This window comes from Phyllobates terribilis, unplaced genomic scaffold (genome assembly GCF_046119375.1).
Source record: "Phyllobates terribilis strain yellow unplaced genomic scaffold, ASM4611937v1 Scaffold_12__6_contigs__length_324123572, whole genome shotgun sequence".
NCBI classification, from domain to species: Eukaryota; Metazoa; Chordata; class Amphibia; order Anura; family Dendrobatidae; genus Phyllobates; species Phyllobates terribilis.
This window is the reverse complement of record NW_027362772.1, coordinates 263,548,827-263,570,618: the sequence shown is the minus strand read 5'-3', so window position 1 is coordinate 263,570,618 and position 21,792 is coordinate 263,548,827.

Genomic DNA, 21,792 nt, shown 5'->3' with positions numbered 1-21,792 from the left:
TCCACCGAGGTGGAGACGGGAAATGGGATCCGAGGATGCTGACCGAAGACTACAAAAAACGGGGACTTGGAGGAAGATTCGCTCTCGTGATTATTGTAAGAGAATTCGGCCCATGGCAGGAGATCCACCCAGTCTCAATGGTGGGCATTAACGAAGTGCCGGAGGTAACTGGTCAGGATCTGATTGATCCGCTCCACTTGACCATTGGACTGTGGGTGGTATGCGGAGGAGAAGTCCAGGGTGACGTCTAGCAGCTTGCATGTGGCTCTCCAGAAGCGTGAGGTGAACTGGACCCCACGATCCGACACGATGTGGAGGGGCAGGCCATGGAGACGGAAGATGTGGCGGATCAAGTCTTTAGCCAGCTCGGGTGCAGACGGGAGGCCTGGCAGGGGAATGAAATGAGCCATTTTGGAAAAGCGGTCAGCGACCACCCAAATGACCGTGCAACCGGCAGAGACAGGGAGATCTGTTATGAAGTCCATAGCTATATGCTGCCAGGGGGCAGCAGGTACTGGAAGAGGAAGGAGGCGACCGGCAGGCAGGTGTCTCGGAACCTTGTTGCGGGCGCAGGACACAGGCAGAAACAAAGTCTATTACGTCCTTGTGCAGGGTAGGCCACCAGTAGTGCCGGGTGATAAGCTGGAGGGTCTTTTTCTGACCGGCGTGGCCAGCAAGCTTAGACGAGTGACCCCAGTGTAGGATCTTCTCCCGATCAGGTACCGTTACGAACGTCTTACCGGGAGGGAGACGATTTAGACTCACGGGGGCCACCTGCATTACTCTGGCGGGATCGATGATGTGTTTAGGTTCCTCCTCAAGATCAGACACCAGGAAGGATCGGGACAAGGCATCAGCTTTGATGTTTTTGTCAGCCGGGCGAAAATGAAGAACAAAATCAAAGCGAGCAAAAAACAAGGACCACCGGGCTTGGCGCGGGTTAAGTCTCTGGGCACTCTGGAGGTAAGCCAAGTTCTTGTGGTCCGTGTAAATTATTACCGGGTGAAGAGCCCCCTCGAGCAGGTAACGCCACTCCTCCAATGTCAGCTTAATGGCCAATAACTCTCGGTCTCCTATAGAATAGTTGCGCTCGGAAGAGGAGAAGAGTTTGGAGAAGAAGCCGCAAGTTACCATTCTCCCGGAAGACGATTTTTGGGTAAGAACCGCTCCGGCTCCAGAAGAGGAGGCGTCAACTTCCAGGAAGAATTGCTTGTTGCCGTCCGGGCGATGCAGCATCGGGGCGGAAGAGAAAGCCTGTTTTAAGGAAAGAAAAGCTTCCTCTGCTTCGGGCGGCCATTCTCTGGGATTAGTGCCCTTACGGGTGAGCGCAGAGATAGGGGCAGTCCGGGAAGAGAAGTGCGGTATGAAGAGGCGGTAGTAGTTGGCGAAGCCCAGGAACCACTGAATAGCCTTCAACCCCTCTGGTCGAGGCCACTTCTTGATGGCAGACAGTTTCTCAGGATCCATTCGTAGGCCGGTCTGAGAAATTATGTAGCCCAAAAACGGAAGCGAGGTCTGCTCAAAGAGGCACTTCTCATATTTAGCGTAGAGGTGGTTCTGCCTGAGCCTGAGCAGAACCTGACGAACATCCCTCCGGTGTGTGGGGAGATTCGGGGAGAAGACCAAGATGTCGTCCAGGTACACCACTACGCAGGAATAGAGAAGGTCCCGGAAGATGTCATTGACCAACTCTTGAAAGACGGCAGGAGCGTTACAGAGACCGAAGGGCATTACCAGGTATTCATAGTGGCCGTCCCGGGTGTTGAATGCCGTCTTCCATTCATCCCCCTGACGGATACGGACCAGGTTATACGCCCCACGGAGGTCCAGCTTGGTGAAGATTCTAGCCCCCCTCAGACGGTCAAATAATTCCGGAATGAGCGGAAGGGGGTATTTATTCTTCACCGTGATCTGGTTAAGGCCTCTATAGTCTATACAGGGACGGAGTGAGCCGTCCTTCTTTTTGACGAAGAAGAAGCCTGCTCCCGCCGGGGAAGTAGATTTCCGGATGAACCCCCGGGCCAGATTCTCCTCAATATATTCTGACATGGATCGGGTCTCAGCAGCGGACAAAGGGTAAATGCGCCCACGGGGAGGAGTAGCGCCGGGCATCAGGTCGATTGGGCAGTCGTATGGTCTATGAGGGGGTAATGTCTCTGCCTCCTTTTTATTAAAGACGTCCGCATACGACCAATAAAGAGCCGGAAGACCAGGTAGATTGGCTGGAGTAGGAGAAGGACGGACAGGATGGACGGGAACTAAACAAGTCTTATTGCAGTCCTGTCCCCAGCGAAGGACCTCTCCGGTCTGCCAATCAAGCACGGGTGCATGTCTCTGAAGCCAAGGTAGGCCTAGTAAGAGGGCGTGAGAGAGTCCAGGCAGAACATGAAAGAAGATGCTCTCAGAGTGCAGCATTCCCACCTGCAGGGTTATGGATTCGGTGATAAGTTGGATGGGATGTGGTAAGAGGCCCCCATCCACGGCAGCGACAGATAAGGGTACAGCTAGAGGTTTGGTGGGAATGCGGTATTTCTCTACCAGAGACTGAGAAATGAGATTTCCAGCAGCTCCAGAGTCAAGTTGGGCTAGTTCAAAATAACGGTTCTCCCCACAGATGATAGAGACCGACAGTAGACACAGGCGTTTCCCGACCTCTCCGGGCAGGAACGGATCCGGTGCTCCTTACTGCCACAGTAGAAGCAGCTCCCCTCGGCACGGCGTAACTCTTGACGGGTTTTGACCATCTTGGTCTGGTCGACCTGCATAGGCTCGGGTGAGTGCGCCTGGGGAGTAGCGGAAGAAGTGACAGATTTCTGAAAGGTAGGGGCTAGACGTGGAAACCTCCTCTCACGGGTGACCTCTTTGGCGCGTTCCTGGAACCGGATGTCAATCCGGGTGGCAAGAGTTATTAAGTCGTCGAGTGTGGTAGGTATGTCCCGACCGGCGAGTTCATCTTTAATACGGCCGGACAGACCCTCCCAAAAGACAGACACCAGGGCGTCGTTATCCCAGGCCAGCTCCGAAGCAAGGGTACGGAACCGTATGGCATATTGGCCCACGGTGAGATTTCCTTGATGGAGGCGTAGCAGAGATGATGCGGATGAGGTCTTCCGTCCGGGTTCGTCGAAGACTTTCCGGAAAGCCGTGAGAAAGGCTGGCAGGTTGGACACCAGGGGGTCTCCTCTCTCCCATAGAGGATTTAGCCAAGCCAGTGCCTCCCCCGTGAGATGGGACATGATGAAGGCTACTTTGGCCCAGTCGGAGATAAACTGGTGGGACAGGAGTTCAAAGTGCAGGGTGCACTGGTTTATGAAGCCCCGAGCTTGAGTGGGGTCGCCTCCGAAGCGAGGAGGTGCAGAAAGCCGGGGTCCGGGGCAGGATGCCATGGTATTGGTGGGCAGCGGCGCTGCCGGGCTGCGAGTCATGACACTAGCGGTGGTTGCTGGTGGAGCAGTCAGAGTGTCCAGGCGAGAGTTGACATTCCGCAGAAGACTCAGGATGGACTCCTGTTGGGACCTCTGACGGGACAGTTCATGACATAGGTCCGAGAGCGAGGGAGCTTGGGTGCCACCGGGTTCCATGGCCCGAGCAAACTGTAACGGGTCTGGGAGGCGGAATCTCTGAGCGACTATACAAGGGGGCGGTCCTTGTAAGGAAGCGGGTGGCTCCCAGGGAAGACGGGCAGGTAGTCACGGCAAGTGACAGGGACAGTCTCTGGGTAGAAGGGCAGGTAGTCGCGGCAAGTGACAGGGACATTCTCTGGGTAGAAGGGCAGGTAGTCACGGCAAGTGACAGGGACAGTCTCTGGGTAGAAGGACGGGTACTCACGGCAAGTGACAGGGACAGTCTCTGGGTAGAAGGACAGCAGGCAGGTGGCTGGTGAGCGCTCCCAGGTGAGCGGGCGAGAGTCTTTGGACAGGCAGGTGGTCACGGCAAGTGACGGCAGAGCCTCCAGGTAGGCTAGCAGGCAGGTAGCAGGTGAGTGCTCCCAGGTGAGCAGGCAAGAGTCTCTGGACAGGCAGGTGGTCACGGCAAGTAACGGTGGAGCCTCCAGGTAGGCTAGCAGGCAGGTAGCAGGTGAGGGCTCCCAGGTGAGCAGGCGAGAGTCTCTGGACAGGCAGGTGGTCACGGCAAGTAACGGTGGAGCCTCCAGGTAGGCTAGCAGGCAGGTAGCAGGTGAGGGCTCCCAGGTGAGCAGGCGAGAGTCTCTGGACAGGCAGGTGGTCACGGCAAGTGACGGCGGAGCCTCCAGGTAGGCTAGCAGGCAGGTAGCAGGTGAGCGCTCCCAGGTGAGCAGGCAAGAGTCTCTGGACAGGCAGGTGGTCACGGCAAGTGACGGCGAAGCCTCCACGTAGGCTAGCAGGCAGATAGCAGGTGAGCGCTCCCAGGTGAGCAGGCAAGAGTCTCTGGACAGGCAGGTGGTCACGGCAAGTGACGGCGGAGCCTCCAGGTAGGCTAGCAGGCAGGTAGCAGGTGAGCGCTCCCAGGTGAGCGGGCAGGCTGGTCCATAGACAGACTGACAGGTGTCGGAAGGCAGACCGTCGGACCGCAGGCCTGCAAGCAGGTAAACGGATATCAGGCAGGAATCAAGCAGGAATCTGACAGGTGACTGGCAGGTAACTGGTAACGGGACCTGAGGGCTGAAGCAGAGTGAAGGCTTTGCAACAACATTGCTCGGGCACCTCCATTTTGGAGGAGGTGCCTTATATATGGTGAGGTCCTCCGGCCATTGGCCGGGGACTCCTTAGGACAGCGCGCGCGGCCCCTTTAAGAGAGGGGGAGCGCGCGCGCGCGCGCGCCCTAAGCACAGTGGCCGGGAAGCAGCGCGCGCTGCCAGCAGAGCGGGAGGAGGATGCCGGGCACGGAGTGGAGAGGTGAGGGGAACAGCGTCCCTGCCTAGCAGGAGGCAGGGACGCCGACGCTACATGCATCTTTATGTGTAATGCAGTTAATTTGCCTGTAGTCTACACACATTCTCATCGTGCCATCTTTTTTCCTTACGAGAACTAATGGAGCTGCCCAGGGGCTACAACTATCTCTTATCACCCCAGCCTCCTTCATCTCTCGTAACTGTTAGAACCCTCCTGTTAGCTTTTGCTATCTTGTGTTTTGCGGTCACGTGACCAGCTGCCTATATATTCCAGCTCCGCCCTTCTGGCTTTGCTGGACTTCAGTGTTTTCTAGACTGTCTTTCTAGCCTGGTGCTTCGGTGCCTATCTCTGTCAGTTTGCTTGGTCCTCTGGGACCTCTAGTACTTTTTTCAGTTTGTCTTTTTGCTCTGCAACAACTTCTGTTAGGAGGTGTCCCATTTTTGTCCCAGTCCTTAGTTCTTTTAGGGACCCCTCCCTTTATTCTATAGGTCTTCGTTCAGACTAGCCGAGGACGAAGGCGGGTCTGTTCACAAGGAACAGGCTGCCCGCTACATTGTAGCGATTCAGCTTAGTCTTACTGCAGGGACAGCTTTTCCCATTCTTTCCTTAGTTTATGTTGCAGATCATAACAGTAAGTCCAGCCCAAAAAAAAAAAAAACTAAAAGGAAAGAAATTCGGGGATCAGTATGGTTTCCGTCCTGGAGTTGGCTCAACGCCTGCAGGGATTGTCTCTGGAGGTGGCCGAGCTTCAGCAACACGTGAGTAGCTGTCCTGGAGCGCATTTTGTCGAACCCAAGGTAGGACTGCCTGATATTTTTTATGGTAAACGGCAAGATTTTTTTTCTTTAAAAATGCTTGTTTGTTATATTTTCATTTGAGACCAAGGTCCTCTGGGAATTAATCACAGCGCATTGGTTTTATTATGTCACTTTTGCGCAAAGAACCACAGGGGTGGGCCTTTTCTCTCCAACCTAATGATCCGTGTTTAAGTTCTGTTGAAGAATTTTTTTCTGCTATGGGGCTATTATATGACGATCCTGATCAAATCTCATCTGCTGAATCAGAACTTAGACGTTTGAATCAGGGGTCAGATGATGTTGAAATTTATTGCACAAACTTCAGGAGATGGGCTTCAGAAGTTAAGTGGAATTATTCGGCGCTGAAAAGTTTATTTCTTGCTGGTCTGAGTGAAAGGGTTAAGGATTTTCTAATTGCATTCCCTGCACCTGAGACTCTGCAGGAAGCTATGCAGTTAGCTGTTCATGTGGACAGGAGGATAAGGTCCAGGGTCAATGATGTAAAAACTCCTGTAACTTCAGGTCCTAGTTTCCAGAAAATCTGCTCTGACAGCGGAGAACCAATGGAGGTTGGGGCGATGTCACTCCGCTCTCAAGAAAGAGATCGGAGATTTGCCGAAGGTTTGTGTCTTTATTGTGGTAAAGCTGATCATTTGATTAAATATTGTGAGTGTTGTTTAAGTAAAGAAAAAAAAAGGTCAGTTACGCCCGTATAGCTTCTTTACGCTCTGCAGGAGTGTTCCTTTCTGGGTGTACCACTCTGCAGGGAGATTTGATTGAATTTCAGGTATTTGTGGATTGTGGTTCAACACTTAATGTGATTGATAAAGGGTTTTTGGAAAACCTTAAATTGAAATCCAAACCTTTGTCATCTCCTATTTCTGTGGTTGCAATTGATAACACTCCGGTAGGTCATTTTGAGAATCTGGTGATGCCTTTCGGTCTTACCAATGCACCTGCATTTTTTCAGAACCTTATTAATGACATCCTGAGACCTTTGATTGGTAAGAATGTGGTTGTGTATTTGGATGACATTTGGATTTATTCACCAGATCTAGAGTCCCATTGGCAGAGTGTACGTGAAGTTTTGCAGTTATTGAGTGATAATTCACTCTTTGCTAAGCTGGAGAAATGTGAGTTCGCTGTGCAGAAAATTAATTTTTTTTTGGCTACATTGTGTCCAGCGAGGGCTTTGAGATGGACCCTGTGAAGGTTCAGGCTGTGCAGGAATGGCCTAGGCCTATTGGTTTGAAATCTATACAGAGGTTTTTGGGTTTTGCCAGTTATTACAGGAAATTCATTAAGAATTTTTCTGTAATTGTTAAACATCTAACCGATCTCACCAGGAAAGGTGCGAACACGGCCCAGTGGACTACTGAAGCCATTGAAGCGTTTGAGTATCTCAAAGAGAGGTTCAGTTCTGCCTCTATCCTTATGCAGCCTGATGAGACCAAGCCTTTTTTGGTTGAGGTCGATGCTTCATCAGTGGGGGTCGGAGCAGTTTTGTCTCAAGAGAACGAGGATGGAGTTCATCCTTGTGCCTTTTTTTCGAAAAAAATTTCGGAAACCGAACTGAATTATAATGTTGGAAATCGGGAGTTGCTGGCTATTAAACTTGCGTTTGAACACTTGCATCATTTTTTTGAGGCGCTAGATTTCCTATTCAGGTTTTCACAGATCATAAGAATTTGATCTATCTGGATGCTGCCAAGCGCTTGAATGCCCGTCAAGCTAGGTGGGCACTTTTTTTTTCTCAGTGTCATTTTTCTGTTACCTATATCCCTGGTACTAAGATTGGTAAAGCCGATGCTTTATCTCGCAGCTTCTCTCCTACGGTCGGTGCCGAGGAGGAGGAGAGCATTTTGCAGAAAGGAGTTGTGGTGGCGGCATTGGACTCCGATTTGGAGAATGGGATTCTGAATGCTCAAGATGATGCTCCATCTAACACTCCCCATGGGAGGTTGTTCGTGCCTAGAGCCTTTAGGAGAGATTTGTTTTTGGAGTGTCATGAGTCTCGGTTGGCAGGTCATCCAGGAGTTTCGGAGACTAAGAGACTTATCAGTCGCAGTTTTTGGTGGCCTGGATGGCAGAAGGAAGTCATCAAGTGGGTGCGTCAGTGTACTGTGTGTGCTAGGTCAAAGGCTTCACATACTCCTGCTGCAGGGTTGCTTTGCCCTCTGGAGGTTCCTAGTGCACCTTGGACTCGCCTCACAATGGATTTTATTACTGATCTTCCTGTGTCTGAGGGTTTTACTGTCATCTGGGTGGTCGTGGACCGTTTTAGTAAGATGTGTCATTTGGTTCCATTCATTAAGTTGCCCTGCGCCAAGACACTCGCTAAGGCGCTTGTTAAGGAGATTGTCAAGCTCCATGGCGTCTCCACGGATATTGTTTCTGATAGAGGACCTCAGTTTGTGGCTCGCTTTTGGCGTACTTTTTGTGATAGGTTGGGAGTCCATTTGTCATTTTCGTCTGGTTATCATCCTGAGTCTAATGGACAGACTGAAAGAAAGAACCAGGATGTTGAACACTTTTTGCGTTGTTTTGTGGCAGACAATCAAGAGGTGTGGTCTGAGTTTCTGCCTCTCGCAGAATTTGCTCTTAACAATCATACATCCTCCTCTGCTGGGTGTTCTCCTTTTTTTTGTTGTACTGGGAGACATCCGTCTTTTGGTTCGTTCTCCAAATTGGGGTCGGCGGTGCCGGAGGAGGAGAATTTTTCCGGTGACTTGGAGAGAGTTTGGACTAATGTACGTTGTAACCTGCAAGAGGCTAATAAGAAGTCCAAGAAGTATTTTGACAGGAAACGTAAAGAGGTTTTGTTTACTGTGGGTGACATGGTTTGGTTGTCCTCGAAGAACCTGCGGTTGAGGATTCCCTCTAAAAAACTGGGTCCTAAGTTTGTGGGTCCATTTAAAGTGCTTCAGGTTGTTAACCCATCTGCTGTCAAGTTGGATATCCCTACTTCCTGGAAGATTAATTCTGTGTTTCATGTTTCCTTGTTGAAAAAGGCTGACGTACAGTACAGACCAAAAGTTTGGACACACCTTCTCATTTAAAGATATTTCTGTATTTTCATGACTTTGAAAATTGTACATTCACACTGAAGGCATCAAAACTATGAATTAACACATGTGGAATTATATACTTAACAAAAAAGTGTGAAACAACTGAAAATATGTCTTATATTCTAGGTTCTTCAAAGTAGCCGCCTTTTGCTTTGATGACTGCTTTGCACACTCTTGGCATTCTCTTGATGAACTTCAAGAGGTAGTCACCGGAAATGGTTTTCACTTCCCAGGTGTGCCCTGTCAGGTTTAATAAGTGGGATTTCTTGCCTTATAAATGGGGTTGGGACCATCAGTTGTGTTGTGCAGAAGTCAGGTGGATATACAGCTGATAGTCCTACTGAATCGACTGTTAGAATTTGTATTATGGCAAGAAAAAAGCAGCTAAGTAAAGAAAAACGAGTGGCCATCATTACTTTATGAAATGAAGGTCAGTCAGTCCGAAAAATTGGGCAAACTTTGAAAGTATCCCCAAGTGCAGTTGCAAAAACCATCAAGCGCTACAAAGAAACTGGCTCACATGAGGACCGCCCCAGGAAAGGAAGACCAAGAGTCACCTCTGCTTCTGAGGATAAGTTTATCCGAGTCACCAGCCTCAGAAATCGCAGGTTAACAGCAGCTCAGATTAGAGACCAGGTCAATGCCACACAGAGTTCTAGCAGCAGACACATCTCTTCAACAACTGTTAAGAGGAGACTTTGTGCAGCAGGCCTTCATGGTAAAATAGCTGCTAGGAAACCACTGCTAAGGACAGGCAACAACCAGAAGAGACTTGTTTGTGCTAAAGAACACAAGGAATGAACATTAGACCAGTGGAAATCTGTGCTTTGGTCTGATGAGTCCAAATTTGAGATCTTTGGTTCCAACCACCGTGTCTTTGTGCGACGCAGAAAAGGTGAACAGATGGACTCTACATGCCTGGTTCCCACCGTGAAGCATGGAGGAGGAGTTGTGATGGTGTGGGGGTGCTTTGCTGGTGACAATGTTGGGGATTTATTCAAAATTGAAGGCGTACTGAACCAGCATGGCTACCACAGCATCTTGCAGCGGCATGCTATTCCATCCGGTTTGCGTTTAGTTGGACCATCATTTATTTTTCAACAGGACAATGACCCCAAACACACCTCCAGGCTTTGTAAGGGCTATTTGACCAAGAAGGAGAGTGATGGGTTGCTACGCTAGATGACCTGGCCTCCACAGTCACCAGACATGAACCCAATCGAGATGGTTTGGGGTGAGCTGGACAGCAGAGTGAAGGCAAAAGGGCCAACAAGTACTAAGCATCTCTGGAAACTCCTTCAAGATTATTGGAAGACCATTTCCGGTGACTACCTCTTGAAGCTCATCAAGAGAATGCCACGAGTGTGCAAAGCAGTCATCAAAGCAAAAGGTGGCTACTTTGAAGAGCCTAGAATATAAGACATATTTTCAGTTGTTTCACACTTTTTTGTTAAGTATATAATTCCACATGTGTTAATTCATAGTTTTGATGCCTTCAGTGTGAATGTACAATTTTCATAGTCATGCAAATACAGAAAAATCTTTAAATGAGAAGGTGTGTCCAAACTTTTGGTCTGTACTGTATCTAATAGGGACGCCACTGTCACAGTTCCTCCTGTGGTGGAAGACGGCGAATATGAAATTTCTCGTATTTTGAATTCTAGATGGCATAGAGGGAAATTACAGTATCTTGTCTCCTGGAAGGGTTTCGGTCCCGAAGACAACTCCTGGGTAAGGACGGATGATGTCTCTGCCCCTAGGCTTGTTAAAGCTTTCCACAGGAGGTTTCCTGATAGGCCTGGGCCTGGAGGATCCGGAGGATCCTCATAGAAGAGGGGGTACTGTTAGAACCCTCCTGTTAGCTTTTGCTATCTTGTGTTTTGCGGTCACGTGACCAGCTGCCTATATATTCCAGCTCCGCCCTTCTGGCTTTGCTGGACTTCAGTGTTTTCTAGACTGTCTTTCTAGCCTGGTGCTTCAGTGCCTATCTCTGTCAGTTTGCTTGGTCCTCTGGGACCTCTAGTACTTTTGTCAGTTTGTCTTTTTGCTCTGCAACAACTTCTGTTAGGAGGTGTCCCATTTTTGTCCCAGTCCTTAGTTCTTTTAGGGACCCCTCCCTTTATTCTATAGGTCTCCGTTCAGACTAGCCGAGGACGAAGGCGGGTCTGTTCACAAGGAACAGGCTGCCCGCTACATCGTAGGGATTCAGCTTAGTCTTACTGTAGGGACAGCTTTTCCCATTCTTTCCTTAGTTTATGTTGCAGATCATAACAGTAACATCCCTTTGGCATTTTGGTAGTGTACAGGGGGTACAGGCCAGTACCGCTCTTTAATGGGTGGATGGTCCCCCGTGGGAATATGGTGTTGAACCCCTTTCACCTGCCCGAAGTCGAGCGGGTGTTTGCTGAAGACCCTTTTATACTCCTGGACCACCCGGTATACTCCATGTTTTTGGTGCTGAGGGGTGGAGTTGGTGCCCACGTGTAGCTTTTGACACCAGTCCTCCATCTGTCCCTTGGAGCCAGTATCCTCCGCCGGTTTGGATGGAGGTAAGGGTTCCACTGTTTTTTATAGAATTGTTGCTGACAGTGAATAATTTGGCAAGGGTAGCATACCGGGGCAAATGGACTTCTTTCTCCCCAATATTTAGGATGCGGACTGGCACTCTCCCATGGCAGACATCAACTACCCCCCGGGCTGTCAAGATGATGGGCCTACTGTCAGAGTATACGGGCTCTACCAGGGCCTGGTAATCTCGACCCCTGAGATCGATTGCTGCCCGACACCATATCAACATTTCACTTCTAGGGGGCATGGCAATGGGGAATGGATCACTTATCCTGACACTGCCAATTTCACCACCAGACAGCTCTACCTGTTGTCTTCTCATCAGGGCTCTGATTTCTCTCTGCAAAACCCGCTGCTGACTGCAACTGGCGGTCTCCGCAACCTGCTGTAACAAGACAATAATTTCTGAAAGACAATTTTCAATGACATTAGTGCCTAAGGTTATCATGGGATGACTTTCTCGGCGATCAATGTCAACAATTATCATTCCTTGTGATGGCAACTCTACTCTGCCAATTTTTATGGTCACTTCTTTATACCCCAGCTGAGGCAAGGGCTGACCATTGCTGGCATAGATGCTAAGATGGTCATCTGGACGGTGCGTAATGTCTGAATCAGTCCAGTATCGTTTATAAAGAACATATGGCATAGTGGTCACCTGGGATCCAGTGTCCAGCAACGCGCTCATCGGAAAGCCGTCAACCACAATAGGTAGGACCGTTTGTCCTCCCACGTACTTATCTCGCCAGCCTTGTGGGCCTTGTGGTATTACTCCTGGGGATTGGCCCTGTGCCCCAGGTTTTGCTCGCTTAAATTATTGCAGTATCTTGCATAGTGTCCTGCCTTGTGACAGCGGTGGCAGATGGGCTGTCCGTCCTGGTCATAGCGGTCGCTGTTCCTCTCTCTGATTGGTGGAATCCTCTGTTGTCGCCACGGGACGTCCTCCGGACTGGAAGCCAGCTGGATCTTCTCCTTGGGGGACACTTGCATGGACTGCACCGTTTTGGCTAGGGCAGCTACACTTTTAGTCAGCTCTTGGACCTGAAGGTGCAGGTCTGTAGACAGGGCATTGTCCAGAGTCTGTGCATCAGCCCCTACAGGTTCTGGGGAAAAGGATGCCACCTCCTGGTGGTATGTGATAGCTGGGCGCCGGTGGGATGTAGCGCCACCTGGTGTTGGTTCCCGCAGCACCCGGATGGCTCTGTCTTTAAATTGTGCAAAGTCCAGATCAGGGTTTTGCAGAGCCATTATGCGCAGTTGTGTCCGGTGAGCGCTGGACAAGAGCCCCTCAATAAACTGCTCAGTTAGCAATTTGTTCTCATCTCGCACACTGTCGGGGTCTACTTGTTTGATGGCCCGCAGCGCCTCCTGCAGATTTAAAGCATAGTCCCGCACACTGTTTTGCACCCTTTGCTTGCACCCATAAAACTTCATTTTTATCTCAGCTGTAGTGCGGGTGTCAAAGGTGTCCTTTAATCGGGCTAGTATTTCCTTCACAGTACCTTTGTCTCTACCTGACCAGGATTTCACTTCTCTCTGGGCTGCACCGATTAGCTGGCCTTTGAGGATGCTGACTTTCTGCTCCTCAGACAGGGGGTACACTTTAAATAAGCTGTGCAGTCTTTCTTTAAAGTCACTCAGGGTGTGCGACTCTCCTAAGTACTGGGGCAACCACTCCGCCCCCGGTATATATGGCATGGAGAATGGCATAATCGTGGCAGCGGCCGCGCCTGCGGCTGAAGTTCCCTCCATATTGGGCGTCTTCCTCCCCCCTAGTGAACCGTGGCCTACCTTCTTTCACTTTGCTTCCGTAGGCCGCAGTTCCGCCGGTGACGGTCTCCTTTCAGGACCTGGCGTCGCACGCGTCTGACGTCAGCGCTCGCTGGGGCTCCTTCCAGGAACTGGCGCTGCGTCAGTGCGTGAGGCGGGGCTTGTGCTTTGCGCGCTTCCAGCGGTTACGCCCCTCTTCTTCCCACGCGGCGACCCAGAAATGGCGGACAATGGCGGGAAACAGCGGCAATTGGTGCGAAACTTCACCACGGTATGCGACACAGTTCTTTAAGGCGCACAGTACCCGGTGGCAACGGGCACGAAATCCTGCCGACTACGCCAAAGTTGACGCGCCCCCTGGGCCGTGGGGTACCCGGAGCCGGGCCGGTAGATGCTGGGGGTTGTAGTCACAGTAGGCGGTGACCCGGTCTGTGACCCAGGGCGGTCAATCCAAGGGTTGTATCTGTGTATAGGTTTATAATGTCTGACTACGCCACCTGTGGAGTGCGGCTAATGAGGCCGCCGCTGCGGAACAGTCCTCTGAAGCTGGCGGTTTGGCAGCAAGGGTGGTATAACTCCCCACAGGAAGAGTGTAGCTTCAGGGCAGTGTGTGTGGATGATGGTGGTTATGCAGGGTGTCGCGGTGCAGAAATAACCACAGAGTCCGTGCAGTGCAGTCCCAGGGTCTTTACTGATGACACTTTAAACAGGCCTGGACTGGAGTACTGGCTAGTGATAAGAGTCTGGTCAGTCTGGGAGCAAGCATAGAGTCCTCCTGGACAGGTGGAGTTGTAGGCCTGCCGTTCTTACTATACTCTTTGGCTATTCTGCTTGTAGTTGTGTTGTAGCCCACATCCCTGAGTGTAACGTGCTGTGCTCACCCGTATGGCTGGCAACTCGGGCCTTGTGGATGCCTCGCTCCTCCTTCGCGGTACTGGTCCCTCGGTGCTGCTGAGCCTCCGGGCGTCTGATGGCCTACGGTATCTGCTGCTGGGTCTGGAATCCGCCCACAGCCTCGGACTCCGGTGTCCGGTTCTCTGTGTATTCTGGCTGGGACGAGCTAGCTCCAGCTCCAGTCCCTAGCTCCTCACTCTTCAGTGTCCTAAACTCAACTCCTCACTAACCTAAACTAACCCCGCCTTCAGATCCAGTTGCCAAGGGGAGGGTCCTCCCCTTGCTGGTCTAGAGCCAGGAAGTGTCGCATGTATTGTGTTACCTGGCTAAAAGAACCCCTGCTTGCTTCCAGGTATGGCATTACCCCTTTTGAGGGAGGCAATGCCACTGTGGCAACCAGACCTTTGGGGTGCCACATAAGTTCAGCAGCATGAGGGACCTGTCCAAAGCAAACCCTCCACGTAGGCCCTGGGGTGGCTGCAGGGCATGGCGATCCCGAGTTGGACCTCCGTTAGTGCCACCCAGACAGGTTTTGCTTCTGAGGTCAGCTGTTGTGCTTATAAAACCAATAGAGGGCACCTTAATAGGTGCAAACTATTTACAAATTAGTCTGTTGACTGCTCACTGTCCGCAGGCATAATGTCTTGTTAAACGAAAACAGTAAACTGGAAAGCAAAGAAGTTCAGCCTCCGCGGCCGCATTACTGATGGTATCCCCACTGGGGGTACGGTTCATGTTTGCCCACAGAACCGGACCGGTCTCCAGTGGCAATGCGCAGGGGGGCATCCTCCTTGAACACCTGGTGCACCTCTAGGGCGTAACATCCACATACTCCGTGGTGGCGGGTGTAGGAGACCAAGTCTCCCGGGTACAGATTGCGGTCAGGGTGTCCTTGCTCCAAGTGGGGCTCAACGTCCCGCCGATTAACAAAGATGTCTTGTGTGAACTGGGGGCTGCGGATAAAGCCCCATCCCGCTTCCTGATGAAATCGGACTATTAGTCCTTCCTCTCGGGGACTAAAGCGGGAGGACTGCACCTGGCGGACTTGGGTCTTGGTGACTTTTGACCGCACCTCCAGCTGCTCACAGCGGACCCTCCGGGTGCGCCGTTCTTTCTCTAACTGAAGGAGCTCACTTCTGCAATGCTCCTCCCGCTGTCGAGCCTCAGCTTGGGTCTCCCGGGGAAACCCCATTAGATCCCCCCCTGGTTGTCCCATCTAAACTCCTCTCCTTTAGGGCATGCAACCGAGGGCGCTGGTATCGGCGTTAACGGGGGCTGCTGTTGGTCCTCCATCTTAGCGGACCAGTCCGGGTGTGGGTGCGTATACACCCAGGCGAGGGAAGGAGCTGGCGGTTCCGGAAGTGTGAGGGGTAGCAGGCTTCCGGAGGCTGCGGCGGCTTGGGCCTCAGGTTCCGGGGCTAGTAGCTGCTCCCAGACGGTAGCACCCGGGGATGGAGGTGGCGGTAGGAAATCAAAGAGGAGATCGGTGCACACGGCGCCCGGGGCAGGGGTTTCCTCCTTACCCGCTCCTGGGCTGGATGCCTCCTGGCCTTGTTCCGTTTCCGCCTGAGCTGGGGCATCGCTGACGGGGCACAGCGCATCCCGGCGTCGGGTCGCAAGCTCCCCCAGCATCTCTTTCCTCCACTCCGCGACTGCGTTCCGTTGGGCCTCCTCCACTCGACGAGTCAGGTCATGCGTCCCGCTGCGGAGGAATTCGGCTTCCTCCGCTGTTAGGTGAACACTGTGTCCCTCCAGGGTGAGAGAGGTGGCGGTTGGTAGGCCAGCGACGGAAGGCACATCTCACTCTGCTTCCATCGTGGCGGCCCGGTGTGTTCTGTCTAGACGTGCCCAGGCCACACCTTGCTTTCCTCTTTTCCTCCTCCTCTTTCGGGGGCGGTTCAGTGGCTGCTTGCAGACGGGCACTCCCTGGGACGTCCCATCCGTCTTGACGGACACAACTATGCGGACAGTCTCTAAGGCAATCGGCGGTCAGAGCTTTTGGCGCCATTGGAGAACCTTGCCCACGATGGGAGGGCTTAGGTTGTTGTTGTTTTCCCTGCACATAATGGCGCCCGTTCTTCTTGGGCGGGCGCCACATTGAATGTGAAAATACAGTCTTTAGGAAAAGGCGCACAGTACCCGATGGCAATGGGTATAGACTTCTGCCGTTGCCACGGGCACGAAATCCTGTTCGTGAGGCCAGGAAGAGATGACGCGCCCAGGGGATGGGGACGACTTGGTGCCCGGGCCTTGTTGATGGTGCTGGGGGATGCCGCGGTGGCCGGCTCCCGGGGCCATACCCTGGGGTCACTCTTAAAAGCAATGTGTAATGGGGGAAAGGTGTATGGGAAAGGGGAAAGTTCGTGAGGAGGATCACCAGTGCTGCTACAGTCCTCTGAGGCCGGTGATCAGGCAGCTTAGTTGGTGCGGCTCCCCACAGGTGGAGCGAGGCCTCAGGGCAGCGTAGGAGAAGGGATGCAGGATAGAGCGTTGGCGGGTGCAGAGCCGCGGAGGAAAGAACAGACAGAGTCAATATTTGAAGTCATCCAAGTCTTTACTCATGGTGGTGCTTTCTCAGCTCAGAGCTTCTCTCTGCTGTCACACAGCGAGCTGCGGCCGCCAGGGTGGGGTTCAGCACACTCCAGGTAGTTCAGGAGCGCTTGACAGGACCCCCGCTCTAAAGTGTTCCTCTCCTGTTGTAGCTTTTCCCGCCTTGTGTCCCCCACTGTGTCCCGTACGGGTACTGCGATGTCCTTGATGGGTAGCTTGTAGCTCCCAGACCGACTGGGTGCCCTTCTTGGTTACTAGTGGTGAGAACTTGGCGTAAGGCTGGGTCCCCCTGGATGAACTCAGATTAAGGAATACAGGTGGCAACTCCACTCCGTCCGTATCTCCCTGGGATCCACATAAGCCTCCGGACTTTTCCGACAGAGACGTGAAGTGCAAAGACAGATAATCTGGGATCGGTACCCCCTCTTTCGGCAGGGTCTCTCTGGCAGGGCCAGAATAAGGTATGCAGGTGGCGACTCCGCTCCGTCCGCACCCCCTGAGATCCTTTCGCCTGTGGAGCTTAACTCCTCTACTCCCCTCCTGGGCCTTCTTGGTTGGACTCTGACCAGGGACAGAGCTGGTTTTAACTCTGCCCCAGTCCCCCGTCTCGAGGCCTGAGACCGGGAACCGTGGACCCTCCAGCCGGCAGCAGCTTTGTGCTGACTAGCCGTCCCAAAGACCCATGACTAAAGACCAGGTTATTAAAATGGCCTTCAGTTATATATGATTCTATTAAGTGCTAAAGTAAAGTGCTTCCTCCACCCTCACTCACTACTTGGTTCCCCCTAACTTTGCTTCCCCCCAACTCCTCCATTCCGGAATGGGGCAGCAATATGGTGCTTTTAAGCCCCCTGCAGAACTGGAGTGGTGTAGTGTTGAGTGTGTGGTTGGGGTCCTGTGTGGTGCTCCATCCTTACCTTGGAGAGGAGATACCACACCTCATTCTGAGGTGCAGTACCCCTGTGGCAACTGAACCCTCAGGGGCGCCACACATACTCCTCCTCCCCCTGATGCTCCTTCCTCCCACCATGCCGAGTGTCGTCAGACAGCAACTGATCCAACACTTGGACACTCTGAAGAGCTGTTCATTGGTCCATTTCCATATTTGGGCCCCTCGCCTGCTCCGCTTGAAGTGGTGGAAGAGGAGATCCCATGTAGCGATGGACAAATATTTGAACAGCCACGGCCACAGGAAGGCGACACTGGCAATTTGTCACAAGAGGTGGACGATGACGAGACACAATTGCCACGAAGTCAGGAGGAAGACCGTGGTGCGGAAGTGGAAGAGGAGGAGGTGATGGATGATCTAGTAACTGACCCAACGTGGCAGGAGGACACGCAGAGCGAGGCCAGCATTACACAGGGGGAGGGAGGCAGAGTACCCCAAAAGGCAGGAAGAAGCAGTGTGGTGGCCACAGACAGAAGGTGGGCAACCGCTCCCCGTAACACCAACACGAGGGACGTTGCCAGTACAACCGGTAGGTCTTCCAGAGTCTGGAATTTTTTTAAAGACTCTGCTGATAACCCCAAAAAGGCCATTTGTACCACCTGCCAGGCCAGCATCAGCAGGGGTGACAAAACTACCAGCCTGACCACCACCAGCATGATCAGGCACATGTCAGCAAAGCACCCGACTTTGTGGGGCGAACCCCAGGGTCCACGACCAGTGTCAGAGGGTGTCACCACTGCTTCTTCCGCTGTTGTGCGTGTAAGAGAACCCCCGGTTGTGCGTGCAAGGCAATCCCCTGTCCATACTGCATGCAAAGATGCCCCCTCCTCTCAGGCTTCACTTGTTATGGCAGTTTCTCAAGAAACAGCATCAACGTCCACGTCCACATCCCACCGCAGCGTTCAATTGTCCATATCCCAGACGTTTGAACGAAAGTGCAAATTCACAGCCAACACCCTACAGGCCACAGTCCTAAATTCGCATATTTCACGACTGCTTGCGTTGGAAATGCTGCCTTTTAGGCTGTTGGAGACGGAATCCTTCCACAACCTTATGGCGGTGGCCGTCCCTCGGTACTCGGTCCCCAGCCGACACTATTTTGCCCGGTGTGCCATCCCCGCACTACACAAGCACGTGTCCCAAAACATCTGCCGTGCCCTCAACAACGCAGTTACTGGGAGAGTCCACCTGACAACAGACACGTGGACAAGTGCTTGTGGCCAGGGACGGTACATCTCCCTGACGGCACACTGGGTAAACATAGTGGAAGCCGGGACCCAGTCGGACCTTGGGACGGAACACATCCTCCCCACACCGAGGATTGCGGGCCCTATGTCAGTCAGAGTTGCCCCCACAGTGTACAGCTCATGCGCATCCTCCTCCTCCTCCTCCTCACGTTCAGCCTCCATCTCAGATATCACCACATCAGTTACAAGCTGGAAGCACTGTAGTACTGCCTCAGCCAAGCGGCAACAGGCTGTGCTGAAACTCATAAGCTTAGGTGATAAACCTCACACTGCTTGTGAGTTGTGGACAGCTGTGAAAGAGCAGGCAGATCTGTGGCTGAGACCGCTGAACCTACATCCAGGCATGGTCATGTGTGACAATGGCCGTAACCTGGTGGCGGCTCTGAGGCGAGGCGAGATCACACACGTACCATGCCTGGCTCATGTGCTTAACCTCGTGGTTCAGCGGTTTCTTAAATCGTACCCCAAGTTGCCAGATCTGCTCGTCAAAGTACGCCGCCTGTCAGCTCATTTTTGGAAGTCGGCTACAGCTTCCGCCGCCCTTGCTGTGTTGCAGCAGCGTTTGGAGCTTCCGGGACACCGACTGGTGTGTGATGTCCCCACATGTTGGAACTCTACCCTCCACATGTTGCAAAGGATTTGTGAGCAGAAGAGAGCAGTTGTGGAGTACCAGCTGCAACAAGGCCGTTGATATTCAGGTCAGACTCCACACATAAGACCTCAGGAGTGGACCTGGATGTCTGACATATGTACCATCCTGACAAACTTTGAGGAGTCCACCAAGATGGTGACTAGCCATCATTAACGTCAGCATCCCACTTGTCTGTCTTTTGCAACGCTCTCTGCAGAGAATTAAAGAGGAGGCATTGCAGCCAGAGTATGATGAGATGGATCAAAAAGCCATAGCGGGTGATTACACACAGCCCAGCCTCATCTCATCCCAACGTGCATTGGGGGACAATGAGGGAGAGGAGGAGGAGGAGGAAGAACAGGAGCTGGTATCATGCTCTGTAGACGGTAGTACCTGTACAGTTGTCATACCGTTGGTTCAGAGTGGGTGGCCTTGTGGCGCCCCTGAGGGTTCAGTCACCACAGAGGTACTGCATCTCACCCAGAGGTGTGGTATCTCCTTCTCTCAGGTAAGGAGGAAGTGCTTTCCGGAACCCCAACACTTGCATCCAACACTACACTGCTCCAGGCCGGCAGGAAGGGCAAGATGCAATGTGTTTTTCTGATGAGCCCTGTCCCTGGCTGGAGTGGGGGGAACCCAAAGGTAAGGGGAACCAGTAGTGGGTGTGGGTGGAGGAAGTAGAGTAGGGGAGCACCATAGAAGGAGGTATATAAAGGGAAGCCATCTTAGGTTAGTAGGACAGTTGAGTAGAGCAGTCAGTGAAGACAGTCTGGGAGCAGAGTCTCCTTAGGAGCACTGCCCCACACGTGGGGCCTAATGCTAGAAGCACAGGAGGGGAGCAGAGGAGGAAGGCTCCGTTCTATTGAATGGATCCCAGGAGGTACGGCGAGTGCAGGACGGCACCCGTATCCCCCGAATCTGTCAGAAGACAGAGGGATCAGGCCGCAAGAAGGGGACTAGCCCCTGGACCAGCCATGTTGCTTCAGGTCTCAGTTGGAAAAACCGGAGGTTCAATTGCCACAGCCTCATCTTAGTCTCCGTGAGGGTCAAGCAGGTTCAGGAACTCCAGTTTGACAGGAAGGACTTCAGAGCACCCGAACGGGACTTTGAGTGGGGAAGCGCAGGGCAGGAGGGAGAAGACCCAGCGTGAAGTCGGTCTCGAGAGGAACATAAGAGAGCGGGATTCCGTCAGGTGCTCCTAACCAACCTGAGGAAGAGCTGAACCCCCGGTCTGGTGAACGCAACGCGACGTGGGAGGCTGGCACCCGCGCAGTGTATCATTGGAACGTATATGAGAACTGTGAGTAAAGACTCGGATGACTGCACCGCACTGCCTCCGTCCATTATTTCAGCTGCGCCATCTTTCCCCCTGCACTACAATGCCCAGCACAACCAACAATATCTACACTGCCCTGGAGCTAGCTCTTCCTGTGGAGAGCCACACCATCCCTGCTGCAGTAACATCAGCTTCAGAGGACTGCTCCGCAGCGGCGGCTACCTTTGGCCGCATTCCACAGGTGGCGTCACGAACTTTATAAATCCCCTATAAATAGAAAATCCCCTTTTTATTGACTGCCCTGGGCCACGGACTGGGCCAGCCACCGTGATATCCCCCCCAGCATCCATAGGCCCGGCTGCCGAGTACCCCACGGCCCCGAAGGCGCGTCAACCTTGGCGTCACAAACAGGATTTCGTGCACATTGCACGAACAGGATTTCGTGTCCGTTGCAACGAACAGGATTCCGTGCCCGTTGCCACCGGGTACTGTGCGCCTTAAAGAACTGTGTTATGTTGCTGAATGTGGCGCCCGCCCCAAAAGAACGGGCGCCATTATGTGCGTGATCAAAAACAACAATATGGAACCTCCCATCGTGGGCCGGGTCCCTGAATGGCGCCAAAAGCACACCCTGCCCCTTGCAACAGTGACTGTCCGCATAGATATGTCCGTCAAGGCAGGGAGGACGTCACAAGGAGTGACCGACAGCAAGCTGCCATGGGACCGCCCCCGAAAAGGGAGGGGAGGAAGAGAGAAGGAATGGAGACAGGGTGTGGCCTTAACAAGTCTAGACAGACCGCACCCGGCAGCCAGCATGGACAGAAGCAAGGATCCAGCCTCCGCCTCTGGCCTGCAGCCACAAGCGACCCCCCCTCACCCTGGAGGGGGAATCAAGTAAACTGTATCCGGAGGATACGGAATTCCTCCAACAGGAGATCCTGGAGCTGAGCCAGCAGGTGGAACGGGCCCAGCAAGCAGCAGTCGCCAAGTGGAAGGGCGAGCTGCTGAAAAAGTTAGCAGCTTGGCGGCAGCCAGCACCGGATACCAGCGGCAGCGCTCCAGCCCCAGCGGAGCCAGAGAAGCACCAGGAGGCCGTGTACAGCACTGGAGCAGGTAGGAAGAGTTCCCCTGTCCCGGGCGCTGCAAACGCCGACCTGCTCCTGGGCCTCCT